Here is a 22,097-nt window from a genome sequence, read left to right as displayed (position 1 = left end):
ATCTCACAAAACAAACTGAGGGTTGCTGGGGGGAGGGGGTTTGGGAGAAGGGGGTGGGATTATGGACATTGGGGAGGGTATGTGCTTTGGTGAGTGCTGTGAAGTGTGTAAACCTGGTGATTCACAGACCTGTACCCCTGGGGATAAAAATATATGTTTATAAAAAATAAAAAATTAAAATAAATAAATAAATAAATACATAAATACATATCATTCATATATTAAAAAAAAAAAGTGGTTAGAGCTGATATCCTTGTCTCGTTTTTAATCTAAGGAGAATACTTAGTCTTTCACCATTAATATGATAGTAGCTATAAGCTTTTCACTGATGTTCTTTATCAGATTAAGAGTTCCCTCCCATCTCTACTTTGCTGAGAGCTTTTGTGAGGAATGACTGAAGTTTTATCAGATACTTTTTCTGCATCTATTAAGATGATCATTGTGATTTTTCTTTTCTTTTCTATACGGTGGATTATATTGATTGATTTTGAGATGTTAATCCAATTTTGCACTCTTGGGATAAAATAGTTGGTCATAATTTATTATACTTATTAGATATTGTCAGATTCCACTTGCTAAAATTTTGATAGAAAATTTTTATTTATGTTTATGAAGGATGTTAGTCTATATTTATTTTTTATAATAATTGGTTTTGGTAGCAGGGTGTAGTATGAGTTGGTAAATAATCTCTCTTCTTTAATTTTCCTGAAATTGTTTATGTAGAATTGATATTATTTCTTCTTAATAATATTCACTGGTATGCTATATGGGCCTGGAGTTTTCATTGTGGGAGATATTACTTTAATAAAAGATAAGTAATTATTCATGCTATATTTTACTTTTGGTTGATCATTGATGGTTAGTATCATTCAAAGAATTTGTCAATTTTGTCTAAGTTGTAGATTTTATTGCCATAAAGTTGTTTATATTATTTATATATTAATGTTCACACATCATCTTTTTGTATCTATAGAGTCTATTGTTACTAATCCTTTGTTGATCCTGATATTGATAATTGTGTCTACTGTCTTTTTTCACCCTCATCATTCTGGCTAGGGGTTTATTAATTTTACTGATTTTCTCAAAGATCTAGGTTTAGGTTTCATTGATTTTTCGCTGTTGGCTTTTGTTTTCTATTTCATTGTTTTTCACTCTAAATTTATTAAAGCCTTTATTCTGCCTATGTTGGGCTTAACTTGATCTTCTCTTTGTATTTTCTTAAAATGGAAGCCAATGATAAATTCTTTTACCTTTTTTGAAAGAGTCTGAAGAGGACTGAAAATAAAGTCTGAAGAGGACATTATTTTGCCTTCTTGTTGCATTCTGGGCATAAGATTCTAGGTTAGCAGGACTTTTTATTGTATTTTAGTATTTCAAAGATGTTGCTGTACTTTAATTGTTTCTGATAAGAAGTTGATGTTATCTTTACATTTGTTACTCTTTTGGTAATTTGTCTATTTGATTACTTTTAAGATTTTCCTTTTATTACTGACTTTGAGCAATTTGATTATGATGTGAGCCTTGGTATAGCTTTTTTCATATTTCTTGTGCTTAAAGTTGATTGAGCTTCTTCGATATGTGGATTTATAGTTTTTAACAAATTTGGAAACATTTTAGACATTATTTTTTTCAAATACTTTTTCTTTTCCCTCTTCTTTCCTTCCATTCAGGAATTTTAATTGAAATTATTCCATACTCACTGATACTCTGAACATTTTAAAAAACTATTTGTTCTGTGTTTCATTTTTGTTAGTTTTTATTGGTGTATCGTCAAGTTCACTAATCTTTTCTTCTGCAATGTTTAATCTGTCATTAATCCTATTCAGTGTGTTAGTCATCTCATATATTATAGTTTTCTTCTCCAGAAGTTTGATTTGGGTCTTTTAAAAAAATATCATCTATGTTTCTTCTTAACTTTTTAATCTATGGAATGCAGTTATAATGACTTTTAATGTTCTTGTCTGACAGTTTTAACATCTATATCAGTTCTGGATCAGTTTTGATTGATTATTTTTCCTCATCATAGATTATTCTCTCCTTGCTTCTTTCCATGACTAATAATTTTTTATTGGTTCTCAAGCTTTGAATTTTATCTTTTTGGTGGCTAGATATTTTTATATTCTTATAAATATTATTTAGGTTTATTCTGTGATGTAGTTAAGTTACTTATGAGCCATTTGATCCTCTCAGGCCTTCCTTTTTAGATTTATTATGCAGAACAAGACCATTTTATTCCAAGACTAGTTATTTACTAGTTACTAGTTATTTACCACTACTAAAGTAAGACTGTTTCAGTACCCTATGAATTATGAGAATTTCCCATCTGGTTGCTATAAGAAAAGACTTTTTGATCTGATGTGAGCCACATGTACTGTTCCCTTTAATCCTTTCAGGTAATTCTTTCTCTAGCCTAGAGTAATTTCCTTATGCTCATGCACTAAGTAGCACTCAACTAAATATCCTAGGGCATCTTTTGCAAATATCTGAAATTCTCTCTTTGTTTATCTCTCTGCTCTCTAAAACTCTCTCCCCATAAGTAAAACCACCTTGGTTTCCCCAGCTTAGAAAGTTGGCTGTCTCCTTTGGATTCCCCCTCTCTACCTCATGCCCTGGAATCTTTTTCAAGGCAGTAAACTAGGGCAATTATAAGGTTCACTCCATTTATCTTCTATCTCTCAATGGTCACGGCATTTTGTTGCTTAAGGTCTAGTCTTTTGAAAAATATTTTTTATATTTTGCTTTTTTTTTTTAAATTTATTTTTTGTCAGAGAGAGAGAGAGAGAGAGAAAGAGAGAGGACACAGGCAGGCAGAGAGGCAGGCAGAGGCAGAGGGAGAAGCAGGCTCCCTGCCGAACAAGGAGCCCGATGTGGAGCTCGATCCCAGGACCCTGAGATCATGACCTGAGCCGAAGGCAGAGGCCCAACCCACTGAGCCACCCAGGTGCCCCAATATTTTGCTTTTTTAAAAATTAAAGCGTAAGTTCCTTTCAATGTTCTTTTGTAATAAAAGTTTTCTTAGCTTCCAAGAGACCAAAAAAAAAAAAAAAAAAAAAAAAAAAAAGGCTATTTGGTCATATAGTTTGGTACTCACACATTTGCTTGCTAAAGACACAATTTTCTAAGTTAATCTCTTGAGGAGTTTTCTTGATCAATTTTCTAAACAGTGACAAAACATCTTTTCTTTAACCCCTAGTGATCCTTTTAAGAATACAACAATTTAATTGATAACCATCATTTTATCACACAGTTTTCAATTAGTCCTGGCAGTCCTTTCTTTTCTCTGCTTTTCTCCTTTGTAACTCGATTGCAGAGCTGGCTAAGAAGCTCCATTCTTCTTCTGGCAAGGATACCTCTGTGCAAAGGTTTTTGGGGATGACTAGCCTAAAGATGGTTCCTTCCAGCTGCAATTTAAAGTGTTGAGCTGAAAAGAGAGCCTAATTCATTTGATTTCTGATTTCTGTGATAGCATATCCCTCCCTAAGCAGTGGGAGAGTCAAGGTCAGCTGCAGTTAATCATCGTAGGATTTGAACTTCAAAAAAATGGAAATAGAAGATTTTCATAGAGATCCCTTATATCCTTTTGTTTCCTTTCCAAGACTTACAAGAGCATTTTTATTTTTTTCAATCTCAGGATAGAATGAAATCATTATTCAGCCTTATCCTAAGAGGGTAAGAATCTAGCTAAATATCCATTTAAAAATATTTCCTTTTCTTAAATGTACATTCCTCAATGGATTTTGTGAGGATTACTGAGCTCCTGTTTTTGTTTTTCATTTTTCCCTTTTTGTAAAATAGACTAGGCTCCTTAGAGGAAAGTAATTCAATAAAATACTTGTCTAAAGTGTGAGGTTTAGAAGACATCTATTTAAGAAGGCTAGACAAAAAGAAAAGGGAGGAAATGACTTACACATCAAGGATCCTTCATCCACTCATTTTGTGGATGAAGACTTACTGGCAAATCTATTACACCTACAGAGAAGGCTTTGGGCTCTAGGCCATGTAGACTGGATTCAAATCCTGGTTTTTCCCTTTACTGGCTGAGCAACCTTGGCCAAGTTACATAACTTTTCTCTATCTCTATTTCCCCATCAGTAAATGAGAGTAGTGGTAGCACCTCTTTTATAGGTTTGATATGATGATAATTCAAGTTAATATTTATAAAGCACTTATAATAGTTCCTGGTATCTAGAAAGTACTATATAAATATCATATAAAATATGCATTTTAAAATATATTTACTGGGAAGTTCACTCCATGTGCGGAACTGTCATTTTATGCAAATGTTATGGAGGTTGAACTCTACTGGGAAATGTAATTCAAATATCTGTAGAAGCACTTGCATAGGAAAGTTTCTTGTCTCCTACTACAATAAACTAACAAAGCATTTTTTCATCAAAAATGTATTGAGGGCGGGGCGCCTGGGTGGCTCAGTGGGTTAAGCCGCTGCCTTCGGCTCAGGTCATGATCTCAGGGTCCTAGGATCGAGTCCTGCATCGGGCTCTCTGCTCAGCGGGGAGTCTGCCTCTCTCTCTCTCTCTCTCTCTCTCTCTCTGCCAGCCTCTTCTACCTACCTGTGATCTCTCTCTGTCAAATTAATAAATAAAATCTTTAAAAAAAATGTATTGAGGGCTTCCTGGATATTAGGCACAATGCAAGGTGCTAGGAATTTAAAGATGAAAAAAGCCCAAGTTCCACTTAAGGAATATTGTAGTTAGCAGGCCAATATGTGGATCATTTTAAAACAGTGTACAGATACAGAAACAAGAATATTTCTAAGAAGTGCCAGATTAAATTTCCTAACACAGGTTGTGTGTGTATATAGAGGCATGGGTTCAGAAAGTAGGTCAAAGAAAACCTTCTGGAGTTGGTGAGAGTAAATCAATCAAGCCATTTAGGAGGGAAAGGGTCTTCCTGGCAGAGGGAGAGAAACAGCACTGTGGTTCAGGGTACAAAGTCAGTCATATGTTCAGCACTGCTGGAGCTTAGTAAGAAAGCTGCAGCTCTGCAGTTTTGGGAACATTACCCTATTTTGCTAACAGCTTTTAACAGTGGTCTCTTTAGATAGGGCAGTGTTGTCTTTAAAGAGCTAATAAGCAAGAAAGAGACAGTGGTTGCCAGGGTGGAGGCTGGGTCCTGCAGGTTGACCATATCCTGTTGGGTCATTCTAGATTCTGGAACTGTGCTCAAGCTCTGAAGTTCAAGGTACAATTATATTACATCTTTGACAGGTGAACTGAGTCTCAGGGTTGCTACATAATAGCTAGATTCATAAGAAGCTGATTTTCAGCCAGATAACATACTATAAACACACACAGAACTGAATCTTACACATGGTAAGATCTGGCCAACCTACCACATGGTCACAGTGTTTACAGTCCCTGCCGTGTTGGGCAAATCCCCTTAAGAAATCAGATTAGAGATCAGAATACTGACTGGTCAGCATCATAACGGAACAGAGATCATAGACATTCTTGGGGGACATTTCCAACAGCCTAGATTAGTGGAGGTACCCACTCTTTCTTCAATCTGTAAACATCTCTATCTCAATGACATATATTGTTCCATGAGTGTAAGAAGAAGCAGCTTTTTCTGGAGACAACTGAATAAATTTGATAACTTATTGCTTCATAACTTCATAGTTTTAGAATTGTGCAAACAATGGACTTATTTTAACATGACCTTATCTCTGACCGTTACATTACAATATCATTGACTTGGCAACAGGTTTCTCTAACACCAGCTTCAAATTATGTATGTTGTGTTGTATTAAAGAAACACTGTGGTCTTCTTGAATGGATGTGGGGAGGAGGGGTTTCTTTTGTTTCTTTACAAAAAAAGTATTAACAAAACCTCTCCCATTTTAAGTTACTGGTACCTGTTGACATCATTCATCATCTGTTGACTTTTTGTTAGATTTCAAAGGAAAACTTTTTCTTCGTCTCATCTTTCAATTCAGAGGAATTTTTTGGTAGTTGACTGCTTCCTAATTATAGTTTCTCATGTACTGCTAGAGCCAGGCAATGAGGGAACTGCTTAAACATGCATCTGTGGGTAAGTGGAGAATATTAGATGAAAGCTGAATGATAAAACCCAAAATGCAGTGAGAAGTTACTGTACTTCATTTGCTAACTTCCGAAGAAGAAGAGAAAACCTGAATGTACTATGTTTTCATTTTTTTAATATGCAATTATTTATTTTTAAGTACTCTTATATGAAGGCCCTTATTTTGGGGTAACAGCAAGGCATTTTATTATCCACTCTTTCCATTCCCTAAAGGTTTCCACAGGTTTTGGTAAATTCACATTATCCTCATGACTGTAGTTTGTGCTGACTTCAGGGGTGTACACAGATCATCAGTCTGCCTCACCAGCACTGTGTACACTGCAACTTGTGTAAACAGATAAGACACAGGTTGAGGGGGTGCCAGTCAGCTTCTTCCAAGTGGCTGGAGTCTTGCATTAGGCATGCAAGCTACTGGCAGGGTTGAAGTTCAAATATGTGCCAGTCTCACGGGTTAAAGTCTTAGAGGAGTGAAACAGCAGAACACTCATCACGTCAGGAATATAATAGTTACCAAAAACTGAATAGTCACTTGCAGATACTTTCTACAGCTTGTTTACTTTGTCTTCCTAGCGTGAGCTATAAGCAGTCACTGCCATACCCGGCAAAGCTGAATATCCCCATACCACCTGCCAAAGACGCCTGTCCAAAGACAAAATTCCAGGAGTCTCTTGGGTAAGGTCATTCATTGTTATTGCCACAATAAAGAAAGCATCTCCAGGTTTCTTCTTTTTTAAGAACTTGGGGATGTGCCCTGCTTGAATATGAAGGTTTTATGTGTTATCATTGACTCTAAGGGAACACCTCCCGATAGAGACAGGAATGAATTCTAGGAGTTCTACTTTCAAGCCGTAGAAGGATACTTCACAGTCACCCTTGAGCCATTTAGTATATTCCTCACTGATAATTCTCATGTTTCCTAGAAATCCAATGCACTGTATATAAATACTGCATTTCTCTGGAGGGGGTGCCTTTCCGTAAGGATCACTGAAAATTGTTCAAAGTCTTGGGGAGCCTCAGGATGAGAGATGAACCAATCTGACTGTGAATGCAAGTTAATGGGTCCAAAGAGGTCATTGTCTGGCTTGAAGGCTTCATTCAGCAATTGCCGCTTGCCAGCATCTAACTTAGGCTGTGACACAAGTGTTGGGTTTTTTGAGATGAGAGCTGTTTTTAGTGTCTGCTCAGAGTGCCTTACTATTTGCATAATGACAGGTCTCCTCCATTCACATCGTGTTTCTATGTAGAGCTGTCATCCTTCCTTCTGAATGTGTCAAACAGCTGTTCTACCACAAGGCTTTAGGGAGGAAGGCGCCCATTGGAGTTTTTGCCATACAAGCTCGGACATGCCTGGGCCTGGTTGACAAAATGCTTTGAGGAGTTCCTTCACCCTTGCCAGGCCTCCATGCCAACCCCCTCGTGCATTGGCCCTTGTGTGCCTTATATTTTCATTTCTTAATTCTTTCTTTCTTAGTATGTCAGTTAGGACAAATCAATTCCTTGATCTCATCAACATTTTCAAGTCAATCTCTTGCCATAAGAAATCACTGAATACTTTATATCATTTGAATTTTGTAGCACTTTAATCAATAAGTCAGCAACGGTTCCCTGAATCTGGCAGTACAGTATCTACTCTATAGGACAAATAATTATCTATAAAAAAAATCATTGGGGAGACAAGATACAGTGCATGGAAAAATATCAAGTATGTTTTTTTTTGGTTAAAAATCAATGTGTAAAAGATGTCTTACTAGAAAGTAAAATCATGCATTTTGAAAAAGATCTATAACAAGGATTTAGAGCTGTTAAGATTTAATAATTTGGGTGGGACTTGTGATGACTCTTAAGGAATGGGTAGATTAACCAGCTGGTGACACAGGAGACATTTTAGAAAAGGAAAAGTATGAGAAAAAGCAGAGATGGGAATGAGGGGTGTGTGTATGTTGTTGTTGTTAAAGGGCGGCCTATAATAAGAAGCAGTCCTTTTGGTAGAGAGAGTGTTCCTGTTATAAAATACAGGTAAATATATTTGAATGGGTAAAAACAGCTATTATTTATAAAGTCCTTACAAAGCTAAGTGTCCCGCATAAATTATCTCATTTCATTCTTAATCAAAAACCTGTGAAGTAGGTACTGCTATTTTTATCTCCATTGTACAGGTGAGGAAGCTGAGGCATAGTTCCTAAGGTCACACAACCACTGAATAATGGAGAAGGACCGGTACAGAGAAAGCTTGGCTACTAAGACTAAACTACTTCCACAAGAGAATCAGGACACATATTTCAGGGTCTTAATTATAAGAAATACAAACTCTGATTTGCTTTAAGGTGACAGAGCTCATTATAGTTCTCTGAGTGATTTGGGATGAGCTCATGAAATCAGTAGGAAGAAGGGGATGAATGTGAGGACAAGTCAACAATAGAAAGTATCACCATTTCTTATCTGTCCCTGTGTTTTTGGCTGTCCTACTGATACATGTTTTGGATATGTAAAAAGTTGAATAGCAAAGACCGCCCTCAGCCCAACACTACTCATTTTTCCCTCGAGTTCTTTCTGATATAGCTGTAGGAACTAGAGTAGGTCCCACTGGTGGGCACTTTAAGAGGTTTGGGTAATTTGGCCAGCTGAGAGGGGATTTTTTTGGTAAACCAAGAAAGCAAGTGAATAATACCGCTGATATCTGGAGGGATGTAATTTGTTCCTGAAACATGCATCAACTTACCTTAAGACTTATGTGAACTGGCTATAATTCAAGATATGCCATCATTTTTATGAACACATACCATAACCTTGAACATGTTTCTTGTCTGCTAATTATGACAATATGATCTGACATCTGACTTTTTGTTTCCTTATTCCACTTACACCTTAGTTCCTAATGAAATCTCACTACACTGATGGTCTTTTTGGATGGTTCATGTTTTTCATTTTTCTCAAAGATTCAAGTATGCTTTGACATTGGTAGCTCCATAAATCAATAAAATAAGTAGATAAATTAGTTCAAGCAACAATAAAATTTTTCTTTTGACCGCAGCAAACATAGTTTACTAACTTTCTAGTCAACACAGTTCAGAAAAACAAATTCTTGTTCAAAAAGGAAAATGACTCCTTCTGTTTAGGTGCTACAGTCTCTGAAATTTTCTGTAATAAGAACAAAAAAGTAGGCATGCTTTTGGTGTTTACATATAGCTAAACCTTAAAACTCTATGAACAGTATTATTGCCAAGAGTAATTAAGATATTCAGATTTTGACCATATGGAATATAGTTATAATAACTGCTTTAATGTTCTTTTTCTATGAATCCTATCATTTATGACATTTTCGAGGCTGTTTCTATTGATTGATTTTTTTTCTTTCAGAATGAGTTGTATTTCCTCACTTTGTGTATCTTTTTTTTTGATTGGATGACAGACATGAATTTTATGTTATTGAGTGCCGATATTTTGTCTCCTCTTAAACATTCTTGAGCTTTACTTTGGGTTGCAGTTAAATTACTTTTAAAAAGTTTTCTTTTAAGATGTTCCCTTTAAGCTTAGTTAAGTGAGATCAGAGCTGACTTTAAATGTAGGGCTGAATATTCCCCACTACTGAGGAAACTTTTCTAAATACTTTATGTAATGCCTTTACATTATGGGTCATTTTTTTGTTTGTTTGTGTGTTTGTTTTCTATTATAGCTGTTGAGATAATGAACTATTTTCATCTCTGTGTGAACTCTGGAGATTGTTATCCCTGCTTCTTTCTGGTGGCTCTCTTTCTGCTTCAGGTGGACTCTTCACACATGGGTGTCCATCAGCACCCAGCTGAAAAGTCAAGGGAAACCCTCAGTGAATCTCCAGATACCTCTTTCTCTCCTCTCTCCTCTCTCTCTCCCTCGTTCTTTCCCCCTTTCCCTCTCTGCAGGTCTTCTCTTTTTGTGCAACTTTTTCCTATCCAGTATTTTTCCCTGCAAATTCTATCCACTGTGTCTTCTCAATTTCTTACCTCTGTCTCATAGCTCAGGAAGGACCTCAGACTTCCTGCACTGTGGTCTAGACACACTCTGATGTCAGTAAGCTGGGGAAATCCTGTGGCTCATCTTGTTCCTTTCCCATCTCTCAGAGGTCACTTTTTTGTGCTATCTGTTGTTCAAGGTCTAAAAGCTGTCCCATATATTTAGACTGGTCTTTTAGTTGTCTAAGGATGGAGAGTAAATCTGTTTTACTCTCTTGGTTGTAAACCATCCTGTTTACCTGGCTTCTTTGGAAGCAGAAATCCAGTTATTCAGATTTTAGATTTGCCAAAAAATAATATGAAACTCTGAAAACTTATGGAGCTTACAGTAAATTATGAGAGATTTCATTATGCTCAAAAGTGAATCTGGAATCATTTAGATGTTTTGTAAGCCCTTTGAGCAGAGCATGGCTCTCTTCTAGGTCCTCGTTATGTCTCTGCATTGCAAAAATTGATATTCCAAAATTCTGTTGTATTACCAATCAAATCTTTGTAAGGAGGAATGGGCTAAAAGAAACAAAAAACCAAACAAAAAACTATTAACTACATTGGGACCACAACAGTGGTGATATGTATGTTTATATCATGCAAACATGTACACATTTTGTTTTGAATAGTGTTCTAACTGATAAATGACGCTAAAATGTTTGGGTATAATAGATCTTATGATTAGCTGGATTCTTGGTTAAATTAACATTAATTTTATATATGTTGTTCTATGCCTTGCTTGTGTTGAAAGTCTTTCTAATATTTTATTTATTTACTTGATAAATAAAGAAAATTCAGGGACACCTGTGTGGCTCAGTCATTTAAGCATCCAACTCTTGATTTCAGTTCAGGTCATCATCTCAGGATCATGAGATTGAGCCCTGTGTTGGGCTCTGTGCTCAGTGGGGAGTCTGCTTGAGATTCTTTCTTTTCCTCTGTTCCTTCCAACCCTATGCACATGCTCTTTCTCTCTCACTCTCTCTCAAATAAATAAATAAATATTTTAAGAAAAGAGGAAAATTCAGTCTAATTTAGTATTTCTCATATATCTATGATTCTAGCGGTATTTTCAGGTCACGATGTTGAACATTTATAACCAATTTGTCCTACTATTGATGTAGCCAATATAGTTTAACAGGAGCTCAACTGTCAATGCATTGATTGAATAAAAGATATCTGTTATCTAGAAAACTGAACATAAACATATTTTTAAATAAAGCCCAGCATATAGTCAAGGGAAGGTCCCAGGAGAGCCAGTAGAAAAGATCCTGGCTAGTGGGAATTTGACAACTAGGAATCCAACAGAATGTAATTGGTGTTTTGCAAGTAAAAAGAGATTTGGTAAATGAAGGAACGTTTCAGATCCTAGAAGAATGTGATCTTTGGAAGGTCTGGATATAAGTCATTTGGATAGACACATGGGAATTAGAACTTTAGTCTCTGAGGAAAATGGAGTAGGGAGGTACAGGCAAGGCCTTTTTCTTCAAGAAACTGGGGGAATGAGAGGAGGGACCCTAGATAAAAAGCAGGGAGTTAATACCCAAAATATATAAGGAACTCATACAATTCAGGGATCTCAATAGACATTTTTCCAGGAGATATACAATTGGCCAATGGATATATGAAAAGGGCTCAGCATCAAGGAAGTGCAAGTCATTACCATAATGAATGAATCAAAACCTTATACCTATCTGAATGGTTATTATAAAAAAGTCAAGAAATAAGTGATGTTGAAGATGTGGAGAAATGAGAACCCTCATGTACTGTTGGTGGGAATGTAAATTAGTGCAGCCACTATGGAAAACAGTATGGAAGTTCTTCAAGAAAATTAAAACCCATATGATCTAGTAATTTCATTTCTGGGTATTTAGCTGAAGGAAACAAAAAATCTAACTCAAAAAGATGTATGTACCCATGTTCATTGTAGGATTATTTACAATGCTAAGACATGGAAGTAACCTAAGTGTCCATCAGTGGATGAATGGATAAAGAAGAAGATACACACACACACACACACAGAGACACACACACACACACTGGAAGATTATTCAGCCTTAAAAAATAATGAAATCTTACAATTTGCAACAACATGGGTGGGCCTGGAGGGGTGCCCCCTCCAGTCGGGAAGGCGAGAAGAATTAGGCACAAATGAGTCCGCTGCGAGAGACTGAGAGCAGGGGACAACAGTCGAAAAGACTGCTGCCCCGAGCAACTCCACAGTCTCACTTTTATTAGATAGAAACAATAGCCAACAGAAGAACCGATGAAGGTCAAACATTAGTCACATGCCTCGTGAACAAACAAGAAAGAGGGTAAAGTTTATAGTTAACCAAGCACATTCAAAGGACTCATCTAACTAACAACGGGTACTTCTGGGAGGAGAAAGGAGCGATAACGGAAAAGGGAAGCAGGCGGTATTTTGTCCACCCTGAGCTGACCAGACGTTCCTGGCTGTAGGTGGCATTCCGCCCTGGCTGGGCCGGGCGTTCCCAGCTGCCCAGCTTCACAATCGTATATCGTCCTTCTCCCCAAAGACCTGTTGCCAGTATATGTTTTTCTTAGGGCCATATCTAAATGTGCTTGATAACTAGTAAAATCCTCCAGGGGTTATAGTTTAAGTAACACCTTGTTCCTAGGGGCAGTAGCAGAGGGGCATTGTCCTAAGGGAAATAAACCAGACTGAGAAAGACAAAAGTTGTATGCTTTAATTTATATGTGGAATCTAAAAAAAAAACCAACCCTACCCAAATTCATAGAAACAGAGCTTGTTGGTTGCCAGAGATGGGGAGTGGGGTGTGAAATGGGGGAAGGGGGTCAAAAGGTGCAGAATTCCAGTTATGATATGCATAAGTCTTGGGGATATAATGTGTAGCATAGTGACTATCATTCTATAGTCACTGTTCTACATATTCAAAAGTTGCTAAGAGAGTAAATCTTAAAAGTTCTCATCACAAGGGGAAAAAAAGCTAACTATGCTTGGTGATGGACATTAAATAATATTGTGGTGATTATTTAGCAAAATATACATACATCAGATAAAATTGATGGACACCCAAAATTAATATCACACCTGAAACTTATATGTTAGTTATATCTCAATTAAAATAAAAGAGTAAAAATGCCTAGTAATTTTAGGAAATTACTTGGGTAAAGAGTTACTTGCTATAAGGATGAGGATTTCACCCAGAACTTTGCCTAAGGCTGTGGACCTGACCTGCTTAGTTTTGAGTAGGCTCAAATCTGAACATGTAAATGACTGTAGACACTAGTGTGAGACTCTTCAGAGGCAGTGAGCCAAGCAGATTGTTATAATATTGGAGGATTTGCTGAATGTGCCATTCCAGACCTTTAAATCAGCTCAGTGCAACTCCATAAACGTGCACTGAGAGGGTATTAAGAAAGATATCAGAGGTGTATCACACTAGGCTAATCTGTCTAACCTGCTCACAAAATTCTTCTGAATTATCTCTCCTCGGTTTCCAATCTTCAAGTCTTTCAACTACATGTTCCCAGTTTCATTTCTGTTGATACTTTCCTCCTTGCCCTTGATTATTGTTCTTATTTGGGCTAGTCTTCTCAAATATGTTGGGCCTTCCTCCAGGACATGGCTTTGGAAATTCATTTCTTCTTTTCATATGGTAGATCTTATATGCCATGCCATAAAGGATCCCATGGGACTAACTGGTGTGTGTCCTTTAACCACCAGATAAGCGGTATTCGAACCCAAGTTATATACTAGAGATGACCTTTTGAGTAAATCCTTGATATGGATCTGTTCTCTTTCATGTGATTCAGTTCTCTTACATTAAACATCTTTTATGAGCCAGGGCACAGATCTACACGAATGATTAAAACTCCGTCTCCACAATTGGGAAGGTAGGAGCTTTAGGGTAAGGGACACACAGGTAGCAGATAATTGCAGTAGAGTGTGGTGTTTGCCGTAAAGAAGTCTAGGGTGTCTTTGCTAAGAAGAGGAGGATATTTAAGAAAGGAAGGAGACATTTGTCCCAGCTGGAGGGTAAGGGAAGGGTAGAAAACATAGGGGTGAGTGATCTTGTCATTTCTTTTTCTTAACAAAATGGGTGCAGATAAAGTCTCATCAGAGAAGTTTTACCATATGATCATATGAAGTACAATAAAGTATAAAATAGTTTAAGTGGGCAATTTTCATCACAATTTCATCTTGGGGTGTGGTTAGAACCTAGTTTCAGGAATTATCAACCATTTATGGCTCTGGGTATAATTTCTAGCTCTGCAATTTAGTGGCTGTATTCACTTCTCTGAGCATTGGTGTTCCCATGTGTGATTAGAGATAATAATTATTCTGCAAGTGTGTCAGTTATCAAGTTACTGTTTCTCAATTCCATATGAATCCTTTAATATATGCTCTGTGATAAAGGGATTTCTTTAAGCATTAAATTGGGTACAATGTTAAGTTTGCTTGATAGAGATATTAGAAGGACATTGAGGAGGAAGAGGTTTCTGGGGATTTCTGGTGTGGGCTGGAGAGATCAGCAGCGTGGATGTGAGGACATCTGGTGGAGCCTGCCTCAGGCACAGGCCCAGAATACCATCTTTCTGCGATTCTGAAGCTCTGGGTGATGATATCCTTTCTGCCGACCTCTGCACATGGAACCCAGAGCTCTATGCAGCCTGCATGGGGCCACCATAAGCAGAGCATCACATAGCTGGTAGTGTTCCTTCTGCAGGTCTCCTAAATCTCTAAAGCTCAGAAGGCCTCTGCCTTGGCCAGCACTTAGACTCCCATTACATCCCCTGGCCAGTTGCTGAGAGCCTTCTCTCTGCCTGCACTCTGGAAGGTGTTCTCTCTGCCTGCACTCTGCCCAGCAGCTCCAGACCTGCCCCAGCCTGGCCAAATCAGCAAATTTCTCTGCTTTCCTGTGACTAAAACACACCTACTCCAAGTTCTGACCTTCCTTTAAGTTTGTCCTTCCTTGGATACTCTTGCTCAGCCTTGGGATACTATACAGGGTTTCTTCTGACCTTACAGTTATTCTTTTATCAACTTCCCCCTATTTAAACCACTGTGCCATTTCTGTCTCCTGATTGGATCCAGACTGCTACAACAGCACATTTATCATAAGGATTACATGAAACAACTTTTGGCATATAAATGATAGCAGTTATAGCTAATCATGTTTCTTCTTCCCTCTCTCATAACGCAGACCCAAAAGGGGTTTTTTTTTTTTTTTTTTAAGAATATGTGTGGGTGGGAGTATGGTGTGTGAAGGGGAGTGAGGGTGTGGGGGGTGTGTGTGTGTGTGTGTGTGTGTGTGTGTGTGTATTTGAGACCTGGTATATATGTGTGAGACTTTATGTTTACAAAATGCTATCTGTCCTTTGTCCCTATTTCAGTATTATACTGTCAGTTATTACCAGAAATGTAAATTTTAGATTTGGAAGGAAGCTTTAATATCATCTAGTCCAACTGCACATAAAGAAATTGATCAACAGGAGACTAATATTCTTGTTCAAGGTCACACAGTTAGTTCTAGGTGGAACCTGTATTATAAGAAGCCATCTATCCTGAGGACATGTCCAGGAGTTTTCTCTATAGCTGGAATAGCTCTCCAAACAAGTTTAAAATACAGAGTAATCTAGATGGCTGTATTGGTTTTCTAGGGCAGCCATAACAAATCACCACAAACTGGTGGTTTAAAACAGCAGAAACTTATTTTCTTACAGTTCTATAGACTGTAAGTTCAAAATCTGGCAGGGCTGTGCTTTCTCAGGGGGTCTAGAAGAGAACTGTTCTTTGCCTCTTCCAGATTTTGCTGGCCATCTGCATTCTTGGACTTGTGGCTGCATCACTGCTTCTGTCTTCATACTTCCTTTTCTTCCATGTGTTTGATTTCTTTCCTTTATCTCTCTTATAAAGACACTTGTCATTGAATTCAGGACCCACCTACATAATCCAAAATTATCTTCTCAAGATCCTTAATTACATTAGCAAATAAATTGCAAACTCCAAATAAGGTAATATCACAGCTTCTAGGGTTTGGGACATAGACATATCTATTTAGTGGCCACCATTCAGCCCACTACAATTTTTTTAAAAAAACAAACAAATTTAGATTCCCAAGTCACTATGATATATTACTCCATTAGCTCAGTTAATAAACCTAGATATCTTTTTTCAATCGTTATTTATTCCAAGGCATATTACTTACCAAAATGATTTGCTTAGGTCTTGTAATAACAGTCATGCTATGTGAACCTCACTTGGGAAACAGTTAGTCTTTTCACTATTATGGATTAGAGCCAAGTGTCTCATGTTACAACAGGCTGATCCTTATGCAGAATTCATGTATGAGGAGGAGTAGGCAATGACACAATGCAAAATACCCTAAATTAATATTTTCCCACACAATCAAGCAGGTGCTTTCTTCCATTCATATCTGGGGCTAGTTAAAATTTAGAGAATATACTTGAATTTCTGAGAGCTTGCATGAGATGTTAAGATATCTGGGAAGAATTGGTGTCAGTGAACACATGGACTAATCTGCTTGGTACATTCTATAGATGTTTAACCACCAAGTTCCTGCAGAGATTCAAACATAACCCATTATTTCTGTATGTGTTAAACTGACATGCTGTAGAAGATTTTCTCATATATTCCATAGTTTTCCCCCTTTTTCTTCCTCTTACATCACCTCATATTAATCCTATTCAGGTAGAAATGTTTTTTAAATTAAATGAGGCTTACTTTGAGCATAATAATTGGCACCGTTTGAGCATTAAGACTATGTGCTCTGGTTTTAAAGAGGGAGAAAGATATGTTTCTCACATAGAAAAAACGATTTAAAAAATGTGCTGTGAAGTGTGTAAACCTGGTGATTCACAGACCTGTACCCCTGGGGATAAAAATATATGTTTATAAAAAATAAAAAAAAAAAATGAAGGAAAAAAAAAATATGTGTTAGATTCATGAGAATACCTCTATTATTACTAATCAATTCTGAAATGTAGACAGCTCGGAATGCCAGGGAACTACCCCTTCTCTCCACTCAAACTGGGTACTACTCCATAATATTTTGTCCTATATTGGGTTATTTTGTTCTATTTATTATTGTTACTGGTGATAAAGAAGGAGTATAATTTTTTAAAAAATTTATTGGTGGCTATCTTTTCCTTCCCATATGTTTGTGTTTATTATTTGAGGATATACCGGGGGTGATGACTTTTTCTAAGCCAATCTTAGGACTTTTAAGATACAAATTAGTGGAATTGACTGAAAACTAAATTCAGATTATTACATTTGTCAAAGCAAATGTCAAAGCACAACAAATTGTATTTTCTTTTCTTGCAATAGCTAAAAACAAAAACTAAAACTAAACCCTGCCTTCCAGAAAACAGAATTACCTACATAGAATATTCCCAATTTTTTTCTTTCTCACAGTTAGATGACACTGAATATCATCAGTTATTCCTATATGTTTTCTAACAAGAAAAACTCAGAATTCTTTCTCCATGCAAATAGATTCAAAAGACTTCAATAATGGACAAAACCATAAGTATTTGTTCTTGACACGCAAATGCCTTGGACATCTGCCCTCTTTTTGTCTAAAGGACTCTCTTGAAACACAAAGGCCTTTTGCTTTCCTTTTGCCACTGCATCCACAGCCATGAGCATGCTCGGCTTTCAGAATAGGCTTTCCTCTAGTGTCCTCCACTATGGCAAAACAAAGGTCTGGTTGGACCCCAATGAGATGAATGAAATCACCAATGCCAACTCCTCTCAGCAGATCCAGAAAATGATCAAAGATGGGGCTGATCATCTGGAAGCCTGTCCATTCCTGGAACTGCTGCCAGAAAAACACTTTGACCCACCAGAGGGCAGGCATATGGACATTGATAAGAGAAAATGTACTGCCAAGTCTTGAATTCCTGAGAAGGTAACCTGGTTGAAGAGGATGAGAATTCTGCACCAACTGCTCAGAAGATACCAAGAATCTAAGAAGATTGACTGCTGTGTATCACAGCCTGTTCTTGAAAGTAAAGGGTAACATATTCAAAAGCAAGCAGAGTCTCCTGGAACACATCCACAAACTGAAATTAGACAAGGTTCAGAAGAAGCTTCTGGTTCACTAAGCTGAGGCATGCAAATCTAAGACCGAGAAAACATGCAAACACTATGAAGAGCATCTTAAGGGCAAGAAGGAGGAAATTTTCAAGATTCTGTCCAAGGAGGAAGAGGCCAAGAAATAAAACTCCCTTTCTTTTTTCTGTTTATAGTGGCCCCAGTAATTACATTGACGAGTTACTTAATAAAACAGACTTTATCTGGAAAAAAAAGGAAAGAAATATGAAGTCCTTTTAATTCTTGTTATTTCAGATGGACAGTCTCTATCAGGATGTTCTCTAACATTTGCAGATATCTTTTTCCATAGGAATATGTTGACAGACAACAGCAATAGCAGTTAGTGAGAGATAGGAGGGCACCCGGCAGGGAGCAGCTACTTGTATTTGAGAACCTGGAAGGTTTCTTGGTCTTGCCATGTTCACAGCTCAGCAGATGAATGGCTCTCCAGAAAGATGAGAAAAGGATAGGTCATAAAATGGAGGTTCTTCACCTTAACTAAAGGATGCTGGTTAAGTTTTCCAGTACTATACCCTTGGCCCCTTGCCTTCCCCTTTTCTTTGGCCCTATCTTTTTCCTTTTCTATTCTGGCCATAATCCTTACCCTTCCACTGTACACTAGAAAACTCCAAGCATTCATTCATTCAACAGATATTAATTGGGCTTAATTATGTGCTCCATACTATGTTAGATGATGGATATAAAATAATGGGTAAACAAAATGCTAGTTCACATGGAGCTTCTGGTGTAGCAGTTAAATTAGATTCTGAACTAATAGTTATGTGTTTTACAAGGTGGAAAGGTTTTTCCTCAGAATTCTGGAAGGCTGTTCCCTATAAGGGACGATCCTCAGTAAAGTAGACCAGATTCCACAGCTACAGCTGAGTGTAGGAAGTGGGGTCCCAAGGAGAGTGGCAAAATGGAGGGGGGCGGAGCTGAAAATGGAGCACATAGACAGTAAAGGGACTGAGAGAAATTTTGTAGCTGCTTAAAGTGAGAAGTTTTAAAGATATAGACAAGTATCTAAAGTGTTTTTTTGTTGTTGTTTTGTTTGTTTGTTTGTTGTTGTTGTTTTTGGAAAGGTCTCTGCATGACATATTATATAAATCCCTAGGCTTTTAAGGTAAAGCAAATAAAAGTAGTTGTTTTTAAAATTATTTTCTAGGTTTATATATTGGGATTTTCATTTGTGTGAGTGTTTCTGGGTGACTAAGAAAAATACAAAATGCTAGAATAACCCACAAAATGTAGGGTCGGGGGGCCTGTCCCCCCATCAACACATCATCATCTTTCTCTACCTTTATCTCTGGTAAGTAAATGGGTAAAAACTTTGTTATACAATTGAAATAAATTATCAGCTTAATATAGACTGTTTAAACTATAAGATGTATTATGAAAGTCTCATGGTATCACAAAGCAAAATCGATAATCAATACAAAATATAAAGACAAAATCAAGGCTAACACTAAACAAATAATCAGTTCATATAGAAAGACAGTAAGAGAGAGAGAAAGAAACAAAGGAACTATAAAACAATCAGAAAACAATGAACTAAATATCAATAGTAACTCTTTATCCATCAATAATTACTCTATCAATGAATCTATCAAAATCCTAGAGGAGAACATAGGCAGTAACCTCTTCGACATTGGCCACAGCAACTTCTTTCAAGACATGTCCCAAAGGCAGAGGAAACAAAAGTGAAAATGAACTTTTGGGACTTCATCAAGATCAAAAGCTTCTGCACAGCAAAGGAAACTGTCCACAAAACAAGAGGCAACCCACAGAATGGGAGAAGATACTTGCAAATGACACTCCAGACGAAGGGCTGATATCCAAGATCTATAAAGAACTCCTGAAACTCAATACCCAAAAAACAGATAATAACATAAAAAAAATGGGCAGAAGACATAAACAGACACTTCTCCAAAGAAGACATGCAAGTGGCTTACAGACACATGAAAAAATATTCATCATCATAAGCCATCAGGGAGATTCAAATCAAAACCACATTGAGATATCACCTTCCACCAGCTGGAATGGCCAAAATCAACAAGACAGTAAACAAGTGTTAGAGACGATGTGGAGAAAGGGGAACACTCTTACACTGTTGATGGGAATGCAAGTTGGTGCAGCCACTTTGGAAAACAGTGTAGAGAGATTCCTTAATAAATTAAAAATAGAACACTATGACCCTGAAATTTCACTACTGATATTTACCCCAAAGATACAGATGTAGTGAACAGAAGGACCACCTGTACCCCAGTGTTCATAGCAGCAATGGCCACGGTCGCCAAACTGTGGAAAGAAGCAAGATGTCCTTCAAAGGATGAATGGATAAAGGAAGATATGGTTCATATATACAATGGAGTATTTTGCCTCCATCAGAAAGGATGAATACCCAACTTTTTTATCAAGATGGATGGGACTGGAAGAAATTATGCTGAGTGAAGTAAGTCAAGCAGAGAAAGTCAATTATACAGTTTCACTTACTTGTGGAGCATAAGGAATAACACAGAGGACACTGGGAGATGGAGAGGAGAAGTGAGTTGGGGAAAATTGGAGGGAGAGACAAACCATGAGAGACTGTGGACTCTGAGAGACAAACTGAGGGTTTTGGAGCAGGAGGTGGGGGGGCTGTGAGCCTGGTGGTGGGTATTTTGGAGGGCACATATTGCATGGAGCTTTGGGTGTGGTGCATAAACAATGAATTTTGGAACACTGAAAAAAATTTTTTTTAATACATAAATAAATAAATAAATAAACAAAATTACTCTAAATTTGAATGGCTTAAATTCTGCAACTAAAAGACATAAATGGCTGAATGGATTTAAAAACTCAACTATATCTGACTACAAGAGACTCACTTAACCTTTAGAGATACAGGCTGAAAGTGAAAGGATTAAAAAAAAGGTTTCTCATGCAAATGGAAACCAAAAGAGAGAAGGAGTAGTTATGCTTATATCAGACAAATGGACTCTAAGTCAAAAGCTCTAACAAGAGACAAAGAAGGTCATTATACAACTGTAAAGGAGTCAATCCATCAAGAAGATACAACAATTTAAATAAGTATGTACCCCATATTGGAGGACCTAAGCATATTCAGCAATTATTAAGAAATCTGAAGGTAGAAATAGACAACAATGCAATCATAATAGGGGACATCAGTACCTCACTTTAAACAATGGATAGACTATCCAGATAAAAAATCAATAAGAAAACAATGGAGTTGAACTACAGTTTAGACCAAATGCACCTAATAGATATCAGAATATTCCATCCAACAGGCCCCGAAATACATATTCTTCTCAAGTGTACATGGATCATTCTCTATATAAGATATGTTAAGCCATGGAAAAAGTCTTAACAAATTCTCTCCACCTCTATTCAGCATAGTACTGGAAGGTCTAGCCAGAGCACTTAGGCAAGGAAAAAACAATGAAAGGCATCCAAATTGGAAAGGAAGAAGTAACCATCTATTTGTAAATGACATGATCTTGTATATGGAAAACACTAAAGTCTTCACTGTTACAACTATAAATAAATTCAGTAAAGTTGCAGGATACCAGATCAACATACACAAATCAGTTGTGTTTTTATACACTAACAAGAAACTATCTGAAAGAGAAATTAAGAAAGCAATCCTATCTACAGTAGCATCAAAAACAATAAAATACTTAGGAATATATTTAATCAAGAGTGTTAAAGACCTGAAAACTATCAGACATTGATGAAAGAAATTGAAGAAGACATAAGAAAATAGAAAGATAAGTCATGTTCTTAGATTGGAAGAAACAATATTGTTGAAGTATCCATACCCAAGGTGATATATAATGCAATCCCCACCAAAATTTCGATGGCATTTTCCCCAGAAATAGAAAAATCTATCCTAAAATTCGTATGCTACCACAAAAGATCCTGAATAGCCAAAGAAATCTTGAGAAAGAACAAAACTA

General features: G+C 37.0%; 1 long non-coding RNA gene and 2 pseudogenes across 4 annotated transcripts in view; 2 read left to right on the top strand and 1 right to left on the bottom strand.

Moving 5' to 3' along the window:
* LOC101688523 overlaps positions 1-22,097 on the top strand; it is a 186,821-nt gene that overhangs the window by 127,954 nt on the left and 36,770 nt on the right. The gene's annotated exons all lie outside the window — the stretch shown is intronic.
* LOC123388937 lies at positions 6,222-7,267 on the bottom strand (annotated as a pseudogene).
* On the top strand, positions 16,969-19,792 carry LOC101672954 (annotated as a pseudogene).

This window comes from Mustela putorius, unplaced genomic scaffold (genome assembly GCF_011764305.1).
Source record: "Mustela putorius furo isolate JIRA1106 unplaced genomic scaffold, ASM1176430v1.1 tig00003927_pilon_pilon_pilon, whole genome shotgun sequence".
NCBI lineage: Eukaryota > Metazoa > Chordata > Mammalia > Carnivora > Mustelidae > Mustela > Mustela putorius.
The sequence above is the reverse complement of the archived record's forward strand: the minus strand, read 5'-3'. Positions and strand labels throughout refer to the sequence as shown.